Source organism: Coregonus lavaretus (assembly GCF_964263955.1).
Source record: "Coregonus lavaretus genome assembly, chromosome: 39".
Taxonomy (NCBI): Eukaryota; Metazoa; Chordata; class Actinopteri; order Salmoniformes; family Salmonidae; genus Coregonus; species Coregonus lavaretus.
In genome coordinates, this window is record NC_140026.1 from 17,256,237 (window position 1) to 17,270,224 (window position 13,988).

The window sequence follows — 13,988 nt, forward strand, 5'->3', positions numbered from 1 at the left end:
ATCCCGGAACATATTCCAGTCTATGCTAGCAAAACAGTCCTTTAGCTTAGCATCTGCATCATCTGACCACTTCTTTATTGACCGAGTCACTGGTGCTTCCTGCTTTAGTTTTTGCTTGTAAGCAGGAGTCAGGAGGATATAATTATGGTCAGATTTGCCAAATGGAGGACGAGGGAAAGCTTTTTACGCATCTCTGTGTGTGGAGTAAAGGTGGTCTAGAGTTTTTTTTCCTCTGGTTGCACATTTAACATACTGGATGAGCATTTTCCTGTTTGCTTATGGCCTTATTATTATGCAATTATAAAGCAATTTCCAAAGTCCTATGTGACAACAATGTTGCTGTTGTAGTAATCACAAAGTTTCTACACATGTATAAGAACTTGATGTCAATTGCTAATTTATTACCTTGTCTCACTCATTATGCAAATGAATTTGTTAGCCATTTTGAAGCTGCAAATGTGGATTATAATGTTGAGGTGATTCCATGTCCCTCATGTATTTAATTGAAGGCTATAGGCTATATTAAGATTAATATCTAAGAACCCTCCAAACCATGTGCTTATGATCATATATTGTTGTCGTTTTTGGTTCTTCATCAAATATTTGGCAGCCATCAAATAAAGATGTGTTTTTGTTTTCAAATAACTTGCACATATTGAAATACCTGGTTTTCTGAGAGGCATTCACATTACTTTCAAATATTATTTGTTATTCTGAGACCTGTATTTGAATATCAAAGAAAATGGTTGCCTTTTATTTGAAACTCTACATAATCTATATTCGATTACCTCAAGTATTTGAAAAGTTGGTGTTTTCAAATGAAATACAAAATACAAAAATGCTCTGCCCGGGTCTGGTATAAGCGTTCAATACATTTCTGTCCCCTTCCAGTGGTTTTTACGAGCGGTAGAAAACCTTTTTCTCTTTTGTTTTTTCAACACATTTTTACATTTTTACATTTTAGTCATTTAGCAGACGCTCTTATCCAGAGCGACTTACAGTTAGTGAGTGCATACATTTTCGTTTGACCTGCCTTTTAGGGGTACTAGCACATGAGCGTTTGAGCAACGTTCCCTCTCCCCTCCCAGTAGCTTTAATGAGAATAATATAGAGGAAACACCAACAAAGTGTCTTAATAGGGCGTTGGGCCACCACGAGCCGCCAGAACAGATTCAGTGCGTCTTGGCATAGATTCTACAAGGATCTGGAACTCTATTGGAGGGATGTAACACCATTCTTCAATGAGAATTCCATAATTTGTTGTTTTGTTGATGGTGGTGGAAAACACTGTCTCAGGCACCGCTCCAGAATCTCCAATAAGTGTTACATTTGGTTGAGATCTGGTCACTGAGACACACACACCTTAATTAAACACCCATATGCTCATTTGAGACCCCTCTTTCAAAGTCACTGAGCTCCCTTCTTCTAGCCATGGTAGCCAAAATAATGGGCAACTGGGCATTTATATACAATTGCTTAATTAACTCAGGAACCACACCTGTGTGGAAGCACCTGCTTTCAATATACTTTGTATCCCTCATTTACTCAAGTGTTTCCTTTATTTTGGCAGGTACCTGTATATATTCTGTACATTTTGCACCAGGGGTATATATATATATATATATATATATATATATATATATATATATATATATATATATATATATATATATATATATATATATATATAGATAGATAGATAGATAGATAGATAGATAGATAGATAGATAGATAGATAGATAGATAGATAGATAGATATATATATATATATATATATATATATATATATATATATATAGATAGATAGATAGATAGATAGATAGATAGATAGATAGATAGATAGATAGATAGATAGATAGATAGATAGATAGATACAGTAGGCCTAGTAATATTCCTACTTAGCCACTGTTATCAGTATATATAAATATATTTTTTAACAAATTCAGATAAAAAATATTGCACAGCCAGGTAAAGAGCCTATCCAACTTTGTTCACCTGGGGTGTACACACGAGGAACCAAACGGACCAAAAATTATCATTTCGAAGGCAAAACGTGTTCCATTGCAAAGTGCTTTGCTACAGTTCTCTACATTATGCCCTAATGAATACACCCCTGCTGCTCTGTATTGATCCTGATGTGTTTTCGAAACCCTACTGTTTTCAGCAGCTACGAAACATACATATTACTTCCCTATTCAGTCACATGACTTGTAACTCTAGTGTATGGGAAACCAACTCTGTGTGACTCTGAGTTTGTCCCAATATGGACACCGTACTGTCATGTTATGGACACCGTGCTGTCATACTACGGACAACATACTGTCATACTATGGACACCGTAGTGTCATAATATGAACACCACACTGTACTAATATGGACAGCATACTGTAATACTATGTACACTTGAGTTGGTGATGGTTTCTGTTCACAAGGAAAAAACAGTAATTTTCAGTACTGCGCCTATCTGCTAACACCTTGCTACAGAATCAGCTAACATGATGCTGCAACACATTACAAACATTCTCAGAACATATACAGTATAGTATGTATAAGCTGGAAGTAGAAGCCTAAGTGTTGTTGTCCATTACTTTACTCCAATTAGGAGAGGAGTGGTACAGTTAGGGCTAAATAATAATAATAATAATTATTATTATTAGTTGCAAAGAAAAAGCCATATCTCAGACTGGCCAATAAAAATAAAAGATTAAGATGGGCAGTCTGAGATATGGCTTTTTCTTTGCAACTCTGCCTAGAAGGTCAGTATCCCGGAGTCGCCTCTTCACTGTTGACGTTGAGACTAGTGTTTTACAGGTACTATTTAATGGAGCTGCCAGTTGAGGACCTGTGAAGCGCCTGTTTCTCAAACTAGACACTCTAATGTATTTGTCCTCTTGCTCAGTTGTGCACCGGGGCCTCCCACTCCTCTTTCTATTCTGGTTAGAGCCAGTTTGCGCTGTTCTGTAAAGGGAGTAGTACACAGCATTGTACGGGATCTTCAGTTTCTTGGACATTTCTCGCATGGAATAGCCTTCATTTCTCAGACTGATGAGTTTCAGAAGAAAGTTATTTGTTTCTGGCCATTTTGAGCCTGTAATCGAACCCACAATTGCTGATGCTCCAGATACTCAACTAGTCTCAAGAAGGCCAGTTTTATTGCTTCTTTAATCACCACAACAGTTTTCAGCTGTACTAACATAATTGCAAAAGGGTTTTCTAATGATCAATTAGACTTTTATAATGATAAACTTGGATTAGCAAACACAACGTGCCATTGGAACACAGGACTGATGGTTGCTGATAATGGGCCTCTGTACGCCTATGTAGATATTCCATTAAAAATCAGCCGTTTCCAGCTACAATAGCCATTTACAACATTAACAATGTCTACACTGTATTTCTGATCAATTTGATGTTATTTTAAAAGGACAAAAAAATTGCTTTTCTTTCAAAAAATGACATTTCTAAGTGACCCCAAATTTGAACAGTAGTGTATATATTTCACCTACTCATTCAAGGGTTTTTCTTTACAATTTTTTACATTGTAGAATAATAGTGAAGATATCAAAACTATGAAATAACACATATGGAATCATGTAGTAACCAAATAAGTGTTAAACAAATCAAAATATATTTTATATTTGAGATTATTCAAATAGCCACCCTTTGCCTTGATGACAGCTTTGCACACTCTTGGCATTCTCTCAACCAGCTTCACCTGGAATGCTTTTCCAACAGTCTTGAAGGAGTTCCCACATATGCTGAGCACTTGTTGGCTGCTTTTCCTTCACTCTGTGGTCCGACTCATCCCAAACCATCTCAATTGGGTTGAGGTCAGGTGATTGTGGAGGCCAGGTCATCTGATGCAGCACTCCATCACTCTCCTTCTTGGTAAAATATCCCTTACACAGCCTGGAGGTGTGTTGGGTCACTGTCCGGTTGAAAAACAAATTATAGTCCCACTAAGCCCGAACTAGATGGGATGGCGTATCGCTGTAGAATGCTGTGGTAGCCATGCTGGTTAAGTGTGCCTTGAATTCTAAATAAATCACAGACATTGTCACCAGCAAAGCACCCCACACCATAACACCTCCTCCTCCGTGCTTTGCGGTGGGAAATACACATGCAGATATAATCCTTTCACCCACACCGTGTCTCACAAAGACACGGCAGTTGGAAACAAAAATCTCAAATTTTGACTCCAGACCAAAGGACAGATTTCCATCGGTCTGATGTCCATTGCTCGTGTTTCTTGGCCCAAGCAGGTCTCTTCTTCTTATTGGTGTCCTTTAGTAGTGGTTTCTTTGCAGCAATTTGACCATGAAGGCCTGGTTCACACAGTCCCCTCTGAACAGTTGATGTTGAGATGTGTCTGTTACTTGAACTATGTGAAGCATTTATTTGGGCTGCAATTTCTGAGGTTGGAAAATCTAATGAACTTATCCTCTGCAGCAGAGGTAACTCTGGGTCTTCCATTCCTGTGGTGATTCTCATGAGAGCCAGTTTCATCATAGCGCTTGATGGTTTTTGCGACTACACTTGAAGAAACTTTCAAAGTTCTTGAAATGTTTTGTATTGACTGACCTTCATGTCTTAAAGTAATGATGGACTGTCATTTCTCTTTGTTTATTTGAGCTGTTCTTGCCATAATATGGACCTTGTCACAACACAACTGATTGGCTCAAACAAATTAAGAAGGAAATAAATTCCACAAACTTTTAAGACACACCAGGTGACTACCTCATGAAGCTGGTTGAGAGAATGCCAAGAGTGTGCAAAGCTGTCATCAAGGCAAAGGGTGGCTATTTGAAGAATCTCAAATATAAAATATATTTGGTTACTACATGATTCCAAATGTGTTATTTCATAGTTTTGATGTCTTCACTATTAATATGCAATGTAGAAAATAGTAAAAATTAAGAAAAACCCTTGAATGAGTAGGTGTGTCCAAACTTTTGACTGGTACTGTATATTTACCAAAAAATATGGGGAATTGGAAATGATGCCGACAATTACATTGATGGAAGCTACAATATATCTGCAATATTAAAGCTGATCTAAAATAAAATAAAAAATAAAATAAATTCTCTGAACACCTACCTACTAACTCGTAGTTCTTATCTCGACTACTTGGGTGCTGACATTACAGGCATTTTAATTCCAGTAGACAGTAGGCCATTAGCATAGCTTCTTGGGTGGCTGGAGCTGTGTTTCTCTAAATCATTAAGCTAATTATACAAGCTAATTAATCAGTATGCTCCGATGCCGGGCATGAGAAGCAGACGCCACCGCTCATTGTTGGCTCGCATAATGAAAGAAGTCATTTTTAGAACTCTTGAGAGGGAAAAAATGAAGGGTGGAACAAACTTTGATCTTTTGAAGAGTAAACAGATGATTTTGCATATTTAAGTGATGAGGTAGAAGAATAAACCAAAGGCTCGGTTGTGGGTAGAATACGAAAGGACACAATACGAGCTGAGACTTTGAAATATCCCCGGCCATTTGGATTTGGAGAGGGTTGGATATATGTGTGTGTGTGTGAGCCTGTGGGCTGTACGTGTGAGAGCGTGTGCGATTCTATGTGTGTCTGTGAGTGTGTGTGTGTGTCGTTGGTGAAAAGGAGCTCTCTCTGGTCCTTCGGGGCTCATCTGTGTTCCTTTACGTCCCCATTATCTCCCAGCTGTCGACCGCTACGCGGCTGAAGACAAATCAATTAAGGCTACTCACAGAGAGAGAGGTGAGAGAGGGAGAGAAATAAAGAGAGAGGAAGAGGTGGCTGGATGGGGGCTGCAATTGTTTACTAAGAAACAAACAATGTCTGACAACAATGCAAATATCAGCATATGGAGGAAACTGTCACTTCATAAATATGTGTACGTGTATTTTGGGTGGACACCTTTATGAACTGAAAACCACTGAGTCGGACCACTGGCTTCTCTGAACTGGCATAGGGGCTTTGTTTGTAACACTATTTTGATATTCTTTATAATCAGTGAAGCAATGAACTCCAGTGTTCAGTGTAACTTGGTCAATATTATTTGGTTGCGTTTCAAATGCCACCCTGTTGCCTACAAAGTGCACTACTTTTGACCAGGTCCCATAGGGAATATGGTCCCATTTGGGATGCAGCCTGTGTGTCACATTGACAGGCTCCCATGCAGAAGTCACAGATGATATGCATGATCATATTGACACATGTATTGCCATCACATGGTTGGCTCTGAATGGGTAATAACAACTGACAGTCGCTAGGTGATGGAACCTAAATCCATCCTCTCATCTTCTTTTCCAGGGAAATTCCGAGGAGTTCTGATTCTTTCATTCCTTCTGGTCCGAGGCAGCATTGCTATCAAGTGTTCCAAACAGGTAAGAGCAATGCAGATCAATGATACATTTCTTCATCCCATTCAAACTTTAAGCACATTTGTTGAAATGTCAACCCTCCACCAATGCAATATCAACACAAATCACTAAATTAAATGGGGAAATAAAGGAACTATAGGTTGTCTTATAGATGATTGTCACATCATTGAGATGAATCAACCAATTGACTTCAAAACCAGTTGTCTTTAAACAGCTGTACTGGACTGTACATAGTATATCATACAAACCAGTTTAGCTAAACACCACAGATAAAGCATGCTAGCAGCTCCCCCCTCAGGGGAAGCAGGTATATTGCTGTTCCAGCAGATTGTTGCTCCTCCCCATCAAGTCATCCTGTATGGAGACACACTGCTGATGGAAGGGAGGCCTATCTCCACATTGTCACTGGTGGAGAAAGGAAGTGGACTTGGTTTTATTTGTGTAGAGCTTACAGTGGTGTGTGCAGAGAGCTAGTTGACACACACACACATACACACACAGTGTTCCTCAGCCAGCGAGCTGAGGCTGTCTCTCCCTGTCATCCCAAGCCATTCCCTTCCGTAGAGGTTTCTCCTCGACATTGAGCTGGAAACTCTACCCTTCAGGCAGACAACAACTCCAACAGTCAACACTGCACACCTACACTGCCTTTTCAACTTTACTGTTATAGCATGTAAACATGCCATTATGTAAGGGATAATCAAGAAGGGGCTATGTGTTTTATGAGAAATAATGCACGACATGGAAGGTGTGTGCCACAACGCGCTAGTGGAGTGGCACTAAACTTTCACAGAGTTTCATTCTTTTCCAGATAATGCATACAGCCTGATAGAAATGTAGGCAACTAATGTAGAAATATGTTCAACATCCACTGAAGTAGCTAGTAAGATTAGTCTAGATAGCTAGAGTAGTGGCCTTGGTAACCAGAATTGCTAGCATAGCTAACCAAACCACCAGTCCTAGCTTGCTATTATGAAAATCAAATTCAACAATGCCAATAATGTTTTCATTGTAAGAACATGGTTACCAACATATTAAAATAATGATTGACATATATACAGTGGGGAGAACAAGTATTTGATACACTGCCAATTTTGCAGCTTTTCCTACTTACAAAGCATGTAGAGGTCTGTAATTTTTATCATAGGTACACGTCAACTGTGAGAGACGGAATCTAAAACAAAAATCCAGAAAATCACATTGTATGATTTTTAAGTAATTAATTTGCATTTTATTGCATGACATACGTATTTGATACATCAGAAAAGCAGAACTTAATATTTGGTACAGAAACCTTTGTTTGCAATTACAGAGATCATACGTTTCCTGTAGGTCTTGACCAGGTTTGCACACACTGCAGCAGGGATTTTGGCCCACTCCTCCATACAAATCCTTCAGGTTTTGGGGCTGTCGCTGGGCAATACGGACTTTCAGCTCCCTCCAAAGATTTTCTATTGGGTTCAGGTCTGGAGACTGGCTAGGCCACTCCAGGACCTTGAGATGCTTTTTACGGAGCCACTCCTTAGTTGCCCTGGCTGTGTGTTTTGGGTCGTTGTCATGCTGGAAGACCCAGCCACGACCCATCTTCAATGCTCTTACTGAGGGAAGGAGGTTGTTGGCCAAGATCTCACGATACATGGCCCCATCCATCCTCCCATCAATACGGTGCAGTCGTCCTGTCCCCTTTGCAGAAAAGCATCCCCAAAGAATGATGTTTCCACCTCCATGTTTCACGGTTGGGATGGTGTTCTTGGGGTTGTACCCATCCTTCTTCTTCCTCCAAACACGGCGAGTGGAGTTTAGACCAAAAAGCTCTATTTTTGTCTCATCAGACCACATGACCTTCTCCCATTCCTCCTCTGGATCATCGAGATGGTCATTGGCAAACTTCAGACAGGCCTGGACATGCGCTGGCTTGAGCAGGGGGACATTGCATGCGCTGCAGGATTTTAATCCATGACGGCGTAGTGTGTTACTAATGGTTTTCTTTGAGACTGTGGTCCCAGCTCTCTTCAGGTCATTGACCAGGTCCTGCCGAGTAGTTCTGGGCTGATCCCTCACCTTACTCATGATCATTGATGCCCCACGAGGTGAGATCTTGCATGGAGCCCCAGACCGAGGGTGATTGACCGTCATCTTGAACTTCTTCCATTTTCTAACAATTGCGCCCACAGTTGTTGCCTTCTCACCAAGCTGCTTGCCTATTGTCCTGTAGCCCATCCCAGCCTTGTGCAGGTCTACAATGTTATCCCTGATGTCCTTACACAGCTCTCTGGTCTTGGCCATTGTGGAGAGTTTGGAGTCTGTTTGATTGAGTGTGTGGACAGGTGTCTTTTATACAGGTAACGAGTGGAGAACAGGAGGGCTTCTTAAAGATAAACTAACAGGTCTGTGAGAGCCGGAATTCTTACTGGTTGGTAGGTGATCAAATACTTATGTCATGCAATAAAATGCAAATTAATTACTTAAAAATCATACAATGTGATTTTCTGGATTTTTGTTTTAGATTCCGTCTCTCACAGTTGAAGTATAATTATGATAAAAATTACAGACCTCTACATGCTTTGTAAGTAGGAAAACCTGCAAAATCGGCAGTGTATCAAATACTTGTTCTCCCCACTGTATATATATATTTTGTTTTAGTCATTTAGCAGACGCTCTTATCCAGAGCGACTTACAGTTAGTGAGTGCATACATTTTCATACTATTTCATCCTTCCACGAGATATAGTCCCGACACAAATCTAGAGTTGCTACCCAAGCCGACTGGTTGTCCATTCTATCGGTTAGGTTGCCAGAGACTCGACCCAGTCATTAAGTATTTTTTGTTCCATGTACTGTACATCTATGAACACGACCCAGTCATTCGTTCTAAGTGTTTCGTTGCCAAGCTGGCTGGAAATGTTGTTATCCCTTGCTTGCTAGCTAGCCAACTATGGCTAACACAGTCACGTCAAACAGTGCAGCCAGAATAACAGCAAAGTAGCTGCATTTGCGTTTGTTTAAGCTGTTTTCGGATATATCCATAATAATGAGCTAGTGATGCGTGATTTCCTGGCATAGAAAAGGTGCCCTCTCGTCAAGGACACTTTTCAGAGGAGCTAGCCAATAGACAGCTAACACAATCATTTCAAACTAAAGCTGGAAAAACAGCAAACTAGCTGCATTTTGTTTTGTTTGTTCGATTGGGTTCAAGTCTGGGCTCTGGCTGGGCCACTCAAGGACATTCAGAGACTTGTCCCGAAGAGACTCCTGCATCGTCTTGGCTGTGTGCTTAGGGTCGTTGTCCTGTTGGAAGGTGAAACTTCACCCCAGTCTGAGGTCATGAGTGCTCTGGAGCAGGTTTTCATCAAGGAGCTCTCTGTACTTTGCTCCTTTCATCTTGGCTCGATCCTGAGTAGTCTCCCAGTTCCTGCTGCTGAAAAACATCCCCACATCCCCACAGCATGATGCTGCCACCACCATGCTTCACCGTAGGGATGGTGCCAGGTTTCCTCCAGACGTGATGCTTGGCATTCAGGCCAAAGAGTTCAATCTTGGTTTCATCAGACCAGAGAATCTTGTTTCTCATGGTCTGAGAGTCTTTAGGTGCCTTTTGGCAAACTCCAAGCAGGCTGTCATGTGCCTTTTACTGAGGAGTGGCCTCCGTCTGGCCACTCTACCATAAAGGCCTGATTGGTGGAGTGCTGCAGAGATGGTTGTCCTTCTGGAATGTTCTCCTATCTCCACAGAGGGACTCTGTCAAAGTGACCATTGGGTTCTTGGTCACCTCCCTGACCAAGGCCCTTCTCCCCCGTTTGCTCAGTTTGGCCGGGTGGCCAGCTCCAGGAAGAGTCTTGGTGGTTCCAAACTACTTCCATTTTACAATGATGGAGGCCACTGTGTTCTTGGGGACCTTCAATGCTGCAGACATTTTTTGGTACCCTTCCCCAGATCTGTGCCTCGACACAATCCTGTCTCTGAGCTCTACGGACAATTCCTTCGACTTCATGGCTTGGTTTTTGCTCTGACATGCACTGTCAACCTTATATAGACAGGTGTGTGCCTTTCCAAATTATGTCAAATCAATTGAATTTACCACATGTGGACTCTAATCAAGTTGTAGAAACATATCAAGGATGATCAATGGAAACAGGATGCACCTGAGCTCAATTTTGAGTCTCATAGCAAAGGGTCTGAACACTTATGTAAAAAGGTATTTCTGTTTTTAATTTTGAGTAAATTTGTAAAAATTCTAAAAAATTATTCAATAATTATATTTAATTGAGGTAGTAGTGTTAAAGGAAAAACAGCAACATATGCCAGACAATGATATGTCTGGCAGACATATCAGTATGGATGACGGATCACCACCTCAAGCTGAACCCTGGCAAGACGGAGCTGCTCTTCCTCCCGGGGAAGGACTGCCCGTTCCATGATCTCGCCATCACGGTTGACAACTCCGTTGTATCCTCCTCCCAGAGTGCGAAGAGCCTTGGCGTGACCCTGGACAACACCCTGTCGTTCTCCGCTAAAATCAAGGCGGTGACCCGCTCCTGCAGGTTCATGCTCTACAACATTCGGAGAGTACGACCCTGCCTTACACAGGAAGCGGCACAGGTCCTAATCCAGGCACTTGTCATCTCCCGTCTGGATTACTGCAACTCGCTGTTGGCTGGCCTCCCTGCCTGTGCCATTAAACCCCTACAACTCATCCAGAATGCTGCAGCCCGTCTGGTGTTCAACCTTCCCAAGTTCTCTCACGTCACCCCCCTCCTCCGCACACTCCACTGGCTTCCAGTTGAAGCTCGCATCCGTTACAAGACCATGGTGCTTGCCTATGGAGCAGTGAGGGGAACGGCACCTCTGTACCTTCGGGCTCTGATCAGTCCCTACACCCAAACGAGGGCATTGCGTTCATCCACCTCTGGCCTGCTGGCTCCCCTTCCTCTGCGGAAGCATAGTTCCCGCTCAGCCCAGTCAAAACTGTTCGCTGCTCTGGCACCCCAATGGTGGAACAAGCTCCCTCACGACGCCAGGACAGCGGAGTCACTCACCACCTTCCGGAGACATTTGAAACCCCACCTCTTTAAGGAATACCTGGGATAGGATAAAGTAATCCTTCTACCCCCCCCCCCCCCCCCCCCCCCCCCCAAAAAAAAATTTGTAAAGTGGTTATCCCACTGGCTATAGGGTGAATGCACCAATTTGTGAGTCGCTCTGGATTAGAGCGTCTGCTAAATGACGTAAATGTGCCCTTGAGCAAGGCACTTAACCCTAATTGCTCCTGTAAGTCGCTCTGGATAAGAGCGTCTGCTAAATGACTAAAATGTAAATGTAAATGTAAACATACTGGAGGTGCTGTAGAGATGAGAAAATTAGCGTGGTTGACTAATTTATGGTAATGAAGGCAATTACTTACTTAAAGACATGCTCAGGAACATTGGCGACTACTAGGTATTTTTCAAACGTCCTGCTTTGGGCTGGATGTGTCAATGTGTAGTTCATACATGCATAATATATAAGCCAAATTACTGTTTACCTCAATCAGCCACAAAATCCCTAGTTTGAAAGCGACTTTTTTTTTGCTGCGCCATTTTCCCTACATTTTCCCCCACGTTGGCCAGCCCCCTATGAATGATTGCCACCATTTTCACGCAATTCTTCATGTAAAATCGGTGCACACTCGCGAATTACAGCCGGCACTCTGTTCAGAGGTGCTAAATATTCTCGCCCATTGGCCAGCAAACACTATTGGTGTGACTGAGCCCTTATAATGTGGCATTTAAGGTAACTAATTCTCTAACGGCCTGGTAACTTCTTTCTCCAAGAAGTTGAATGTTGTCTTTCTAATACAATGACTCAAGTCAACATGAACACATGACCACGAGGGGGATGTCTAAGATCAATAGGCAGTACTATGCTCCCCATAGAGGATTGTGGGTACAGTTGTAATTGGTGCGCCTGTTTGCCTCCCGGTCAGGGGAGTATGCTATACGCCAGTGCAAAGGTTCTCTCCGTGTCTATAGAATCTCCAATGAACTTATCAAATGCTGCTGGGAAGTTTTTGAAGCGTACTCTTTCGCATTAAATTTATAGCCGGATCGATTTTATTTTTTCCAAAATATATTGCTTTTTCATTCAGGGGAGATAGCAGGTAGCCTAGGTAGCCTAGTGGTTAAGAGCATAACCAAAAGGTCACTGGTTCGAATCCCCGAGCCTGCAAGGTGGAAATATCTGCCGGTGTGCCTTTGAGCAAGGCAGTTAACCCCCATCAACAACTACTCCCTGGGAGCCAATGACCTCGATTAAGGCAACCCCTCACACCTCTCTGATCAGAGGGGTTGGGTTAAATGCGGAAGACACATTTCGGTTGAATGCGTTCCGTTGTGCAACTGACTAGGTATCCCCTTTCCCTATTTTCTTGCTGCACTTGTATTTCTTAGCGGTTCTCTTGCAGTCCACGATAGATTCTTCTTCACCTGCGTGTTAAATAGATGGACTAAAAGCTACGGGGCATTAGACACATTACAGCACATTTCAGTGTCTCCAGTGTGATGTGGTTTAAAAGCTACTCTTTCTCGGCACAGGTGACAAGGTGAGCCAAACAAAAGGTGACATTTACAAATACTGCTACCGTAAAGCAAATACATGGGTTAGGAAAACACAAAGGGGCCATGGACTTTGTTGCTAAGTAGTTCACAGTGGCAAAACGACTGTGTCCTGTACTGGTACTGTAAGTGCTGGAGGCCTCTTATGCATGAGTGGTTGGGTACTTTTAAAAACAAACATTAACACGTTTACAATAGAACTACCTGCCAGAACATTCCATTTGAGCTTTTAAGACTCCTAACTTTGTGACAAAGCTATTTGGTTCCTCTGAGTATTTTGGTAGCACTTAAGTTGAAGTGGCACAAATCAACACATTCTATGACAACCAACTTCTGCTAGTGAACTATAGTTTGAGTTCATGTCAGCAGACAGCTGAGTGTCACAGCAAAATGCATCTTTACAAAACAAAGGTTATGATAACTGACTTATGGTTTTGTAACAAGGTTAACATTTGAATATACATTTTTTATCTTTCACACCTTGTCAGTTGTAATAAGAAAATTACACTTGGTGTTGTGCTAGGACAGTGTGAAAGGCATTATGTCAGGTACCTAATTGTTTGACCATATTTTCATTGCATAAAGCCCACATTTATTCCTCTCAGTAGGACTGTGAGTAAATACATTGTCTCATTAAGAATCAAGCTGCCTGTGTGTGTGTGAGAGTATATATGTGTGTATGTGTGTGTGTGTGTGTGTGTGTGTGAATGTTTAGAGGGAGCTTGCCAGCCAGCCCGACTGAAATGATTTATTACACAGCTCGAGGGGACTCTTACTCCAGCGAGCACCATCGCCCCTGGCGATAGGGAGCCCTGCCAGCCTCCTGCCCAAACTGGCAGGTTCTGCTTCCCTCTGCTCCCCTCTCTCCCTGAGACACTTCCTACTCTAACACTGATGGTGTGATATTACACACCCATCACCTGCTTACAAGAGTGAAGCTATATGAAAATATGTGTATATTACAGTCTGAAACATGCCTGGGTTTAAACACATGAAAGAAATCATTGTGATGGCAAGCAAGATTTCAAATCAAATCAAA

The 13,988-nt window shown here is 42.0% G+C and overlaps 1 protein-coding gene across 1 annotated transcript in view; it reads left to right on the plus strand.

The window, feature by feature from the left end:
• Positions 1 to 13,988, plus strand: part of LOC311113246 (receptor-type tyrosine-protein phosphatase delta-like) — a 609,241-nt gene that overhangs the window by 207,725 nt on the left and 387,528 nt on the right. The window contains exon 5 of the mRNA XM_084156451.1: positions 6,290 to 6,363. The gene's annotated coding sequence lies outside the window, so the exon portion shown is untranslated. The remainder of the gene's footprint in view (positions 1 to 6,289; positions 6,364 to 13,988) is intronic.